Source organism: Fukomys damarensis, unplaced genomic scaffold, assembly GCF_012274545.1.
Source record: "Fukomys damarensis isolate Sample0158 unplaced genomic scaffold, DMR_v1.0_HiC HiC_scaffold_11, whole genome shotgun sequence".
NCBI classification, from domain to species: Eukaryota; Metazoa; Chordata; class Mammalia; order Rodentia; family Bathyergidae; genus Fukomys; species Fukomys damarensis.
This window is the reverse complement of record NW_022900923.1, coordinates 26,069,686-26,075,461: the sequence shown is the minus strand read 5'-3', so window position 1 is coordinate 26,075,461 and position 5,776 is coordinate 26,069,686. Positions and strand designations below refer to the sequence as shown.

General features: G+C 36.5%; 1 protein-coding gene across 1 annotated transcript in view; it reads right to left on the bottom strand.

The window, feature by feature from the left end:
• Nucleotides 1–5,597, bottom strand: part of Rgl1 (ral guanine nucleotide dissociation stimulator like 1) — a 260,886-nt gene extending 255,289 nt beyond the window's left edge. Inside the window, exon 1 of the mRNA XM_010640560.2 lies at nucleotides 5,220–5,597. The gene's annotated coding sequence lies outside the window, so the exon portion shown is untranslated. The remainder of the gene's footprint in view (nucleotides 1–5,219) is intronic.
• Nucleotides 5,598–5,776: the final 179 nt, after the last annotated feature.

Sequence of the window (5,776 nt, the reverse complement as noted above, 5' to 3'; positions counted from 1 at the left end):
ACAAAAAAAAAAAAAAAAAAAAACTGTGCATGCTTAAGGGATCAGGGATATAACTCAGTGGCCTGCATGCCAAATGCAAGGTCCTGAGTTCAATCCCCCATACTGGAAAAAGAAAAAACAAAAAAGAAAACACAACACTAATTAAAATGCTAAAAAACTAATTTTAAAATAGGTCATTGACAAAATAGATGTAACATTCTTTCCTTCCTTCCTTCCTTAAAAAAATAAGAGTGCATACTTAGCATGCACAGGACCTTGTTCAATCAATCTCCAGCACCTTAAAAAGATCCAATTTGTTGCCATGAAATCTGTCTCCAAAATTGACAAGTGGAATGTAAAATCAGTCAGGCTACAAATCATTTGTAGTCTAAAATCTGTAGCCCACTTCCTCCGACTGGGCCCCTCCAGCTATGGACTGATCCATGGATGGGTGTGTGGCCTTATCATCCAGTTACTACTCTAGGCCCCACCTGTGAACACATGAGCTTGGGGGGCGGTGAAATCGAAACTGTAACAGTGTCTATCTCTAGTCACAAAATACCACAATAAGACAGAAAAAGTTCACAGGAATATGTGAAAAACAAGTATCCTTTAAAAAAATCATTACAATAATTTTTTGGTTCACAATTTATAGTCCATTTGAAGCTGTGCTGTGGATTTATTTAGACCATTGAAATTTGGTTATATCCTTACTCAGGGCAACAAAGGTAAGCATTATAGTTGAAAATAATGAGGAAAAACTTGCTGAAAGTGGAGAGTGGTGATAAAAAACACGAGCTTTGGAATCTGACCAAACTCATTTCCATAACCTATCACTTGCTAATCGAGTATTATTGGTCAGGGTATTAAGGTTCAGGTATCTCTGAACCTTAGTTTACTCATAAAACTGGGAACACTAATGTCTAGGGCCTAGGGATAACCCAAGGATTAAATACTGTAAGTGAAGGACTTACTTACCAAGTCTCTGACACAATAACTTTTTAATAAAATATTGATAGGATAATGATAATAAATAATAGATTGGAAGATGTTTCAAATTTTATCAAACTTATGAGTCTGACATTGTTTACTTTTTATTTTTTATAAAAAGTAAAGATATGTTACTAGAATTTGTGATAATCACATTGGGGGGAAGTTGATTTTAATATCTTATTTAAATAGTTAATAGCATCAATGAGAAAAGCAAAATGTCCAAGGTCATGAAAGACATCAGAACAATTTAAGAAAATACTTTATGTAATTTCTCATCAAAGAATCAGCAACCTAGATTAAATGCATGATTTTCTAGAAAAATCTAAATTCTCACACTGACAAAGAATAAAAGGAAATGAATGATACAAATCAAGAAACATGGAAGATAGAGAAAGATGACCGAATATCTGCAAGCCCAGATAATTTTTCGGGCATATTCTATAACTTCCTAAAACAAAAAGCATGGGAATTATCTATCATTCAAACAATTCCAGAGCACAGAAAAAAAGGGTGAAATTGCACAAGTTCATCTTCAAAGTTACACCAATCCTAATATCAATACTGGATAAAATGGCAGGAGATGTATCTCAGTGCTACAACAGTTGCCTAGCATGCATGAGACCTTGGGTTTGATCCTCACTACCACACAAAACAATACAAAACAAAAAAACTAAGATAGCACACAGAAATTGTAGATCAATCTTCCTTCCTTTCACAGATCTGACACCACATAAACAAAATATAAATTAAATCCAGCAAATAATTAAAATAATAACATTTCATAAACAAGTGAATTTAATCCAGAAACCTGGGGTGTTCTAGTGCCCCAAAACATATAAACATAATGCATTGCATTCCTAAAAAACATCGGAATTTTTATGATGCTTATCTTTAAATCTTCCAAAAAGTTTGATAATTTCAGCAGTCATTCCTAAGGGTCATAACGCAATAATATAACATCAACTGGTGAAACACCAGAGCAGGAAACCCCACTATCAACTCAATTTTTCAAGATTCTTCAAGGGCCTAGCTAATGCAATATGATAAGAAAAATAAATAAATAACACTAATATTGGAAAAGATATAAATTATCTCAAATATTATTGTAATTATGACAAGCAATGCCTTAAAGCAACTTAAAAGGCATTAAAAGTTAAAGCATTAAAAAAACTCCAAGTGATAGGAATAAATAAAGGCTAAATGATTTAAACCCATGGCATCCGTTTACTATAAAATTAAAACATTACATGGAACAAAGGTCTCATTCACCACAATGTTTAAAAAACAAGGTTTATTCTTTCTTCTGGCACTAAATATTTTTCCTAAGAGCACAAATATATAATTTTTGTTTAAATCTTTGAAATACCAATATATATTGATCTTATAGCTAAATAGTTCTTTGTAGTTACTTTACTTCAGTGTTTAATTATAAGATTATGTAAAGCTAGAACTAATCACAAAGAAAAATTTTTTGAAGATTTATGGTTTTAACATAGCACCAGTTAATCCTGATATCAGTAGAGCATTAAATTATAATATATAGTTACAGTGCTAAAAATCATTTTATTTTGTAGTAATCATGTTGCTAGAGAACAATGTTATTAAAACACCATTACATGGGCCAGGGATTTAGCTCAGTGGTTCTACCTGCCTGCTTCACAAGTGCAAGGACCCAACTTCAATCCCCAGTACCAAAAAAACAAAAAAAACCACCATTACGTTAACTGAAATTTTATACCATAACAGTTTGACATATTTTATTAACAAAGTTCACTGCCATTTCAAATAATAAAAACAACAGTGCCATGCCAAAGATTCAATGCCTTGACTTTTTTTTTAAGTATCTGGTAGCAGATTTGAGGAAAAGAAACACAAAGAAGATAAAGTACTTATCTTAAAATATCTGAAAAGATAGGATAGTTTCATTAAAGTCTCTTCTATCTAAAAAGATCCTTGCGGGGGGCAGGGATTTAGCTCAGTGGTTCTGCCACCTGCCTCGCAAGTGCAAGGACCTGAGTTCGATCCCTGGTACCGCCCAAAAAAAATAAAATAAAATAAAAATATCCTTGGTTCTTCTCATCACCACAAAAATAAAAAGCTATACAGGAATCACTAACCTTGAGAAAAGCTAGATTCATTCTTGTGTTCATAGTGAGCCAAACCAGATTTGCACAATATACCTTAAATCAATATATCTTAAAGCCTCATGGATCCTTATATATGAGGGTAAAGTACAAATCTGCAAAATTAAATTAATGGAAAATAATATTACTTAAAATGAATTAAGTCTCATGGTTAACATTAAAATTTTAGGATTTTCAAGGAAATAGAATAGCGTGTTTTCTAATTAAAAGATAATTAAGGACAAGTTTCTCCGCAAACAAAAATGTCCTTAATGATTTAAACATTTAACATTAGCTAATGCGGGTAGGGAGGTAATTAATGCATTGATTATAAATATCATTTCAAAATTAACTTGTCTAATCATGAATTCATTGGGTAAAATGCCAGCTGTGGTAACAGGCACTGTCATCGTTGTGAGACAATATAAAAACTACTGAAACACTTAAAAATTTTAATGTGTAAAGTAAGATTCTGAGCCATGAAGACAATTATATCCTTGAACAACTGATTTTTAAAATTCTTCTCACTATTTCATTAAGTTGATTTTTATCCCAGGATTTCTTCCCAGTTCTAAAATGAGAGAACAAGAAAATTACCTAAATAAGACAATACAAAAGAACAGAAATGTGCCAGAAGCCTTGTTTCCATTTGCACTCAACAGTGCATCTAGTGTTCAATTTTCTCTTCAAAAAAATCTTGATTTAAAAGAACAAAAAGTACAACCAGCTTTCACATCCAAGAAAGCACACTGCTCAGCTTTTACTAAAGTCTGAAAAAGACTGAAACAAATACTATTAAGGCACATATTTATTCTAAGTTATATAATGCCATTGACCATAAAATTAATCTGTGACTTTGATATATGACTTTTAAAAATAAATATTACCAACAGGTACAAATCTTTCACTTTTTGTCTTAAGACAGTCTTAGAAGAGTTTTTATCAGTATATTTTTTCATAACTTAAGGAAATGCCACTTCTATAACGTTAAAGATGTATGTTCTAGAAAGGTGATTTACTTGGGGGAAGGGGAGGGACTGCTACATTGCTTCTTCCCAAGAAAAATAGATGCATTTCATTCTTCAGTGTTCTCTATATATATATATACATGTTGTGTGTGCACATATATATATACTCAATAAAGGTTTAAATAATTCACTATTCTGTGTGACTCAAACTGCACTGCCCTATACATCTTATTTAATCAAGCATGTAGTGAGTACCTTTTGCATATCTGGCTTTATGTGAAAGATAGAAAAGACAATTTGTCCTTCAGAATCTATGGGTCTCTTTCAGAAGCAAAAAAAAAAAATATGATACATCATTAGGTAAGTTATGAAACTAATGTCAAAACCAATGGTACAGGTATCATGAATTTTACATTTACATAGCATTCTAGTGTATTTAATCCTGAGAACAATCTTGAGAAGAATACAATATTGGCTTCATGCTAGAGACAAGGAATCTAAGGTCAGAAATGTTGAGTACCATGCAGATGATAATGGAAGAGTCAAGACTCAAGCCAGGTTTTCTGATGCTAAGCCGAGTGCTCTTTTCCATATGGCTCAGGAAACCAAGGATGAGGCAGTCAACAAGACAACAGGCAGCCTTCAGGAAGAGGTGAAAATGAACTGAACTGATAATTGAGCAGTATCCGCCTAAATGTCTACATTAATTTTATTTGGCAAATACTTATGTTACAGTGTGATGCACAGAGCACAACTACCATTTCTTTAAGCTTAGTGCCTTTACCTCTTCAATAAGAGCTCTGCCTTCATAAATGGTGATGTGGAATATAATAAAAAGCCGGCTTACTGGGCTCATGTAAGTCTTAAATCATAAATATCAATCTGAAAAGTCGAGTTTCTATTATCCTGGTGTGTTTTCCCTGAGCACTGGAGAGCATAACTCGCTCACCCTTTCTTAGCATTCTTGCTCCCAACAACCACTTAAGATGTTAATCATTGGACACCCCCACAATCGCACAAGTTCACCCCAATTCTATCAGGTCTCCAGCCCCTGCCCAGGCACTTTCCCCTCCCTCCCGAAGGGTAGGATACCGAGTTCAGATTCTGCAGGTCCTGTCGCGATGCTGTCACACAGCACTGACAGATAAGATCTGACCTTTCGACTCCGTCCTTGGGGACCTCTCGCTGGCTGCGTAGCGTGGCTCCAGCCCCGGGAAGGGGGCTCCCGGCTCGGGAAAGCAGCCCCTGGCAGCGCGCGGTCCGAAGCTATGTCTCCGACAACTAGAAGGAGACTGGGCGCGCGAGCGTGCATCACTCCGCCCCATAGTCCTGCCAACTGCAGGGGACTTGGTCCCGCAGCCAGTCCATCCCACTCCACACGGCAGGTCTCGACCAGCGGGACCTTACACTGGACCCCAAAGACAGGTCGCTGGTCGGGGAGGCGACGGCAACAAAAGCCAAGGCCACCCACCTCGGGTGCCCATAGCCGAAAAATTAAGACCCCCGAGAGAGGACAGCAGAAAAGCGTTTCTATGGGAACCTACTGTGGATCACGTGATGCGCTCCAGCAGCCAATCGCCTCTTACCTCAGCCGGCGCCCTCCCCTTCGACTCGTCCCTCCGCCCCCGCCTCCTGAGCTCCGCTCCGCCCCTTTCCTGCAGAGGACAGGCGCCTGCGCACTGTGCCCTGCGCGCTCCCGCCCTCGCGCGCGCT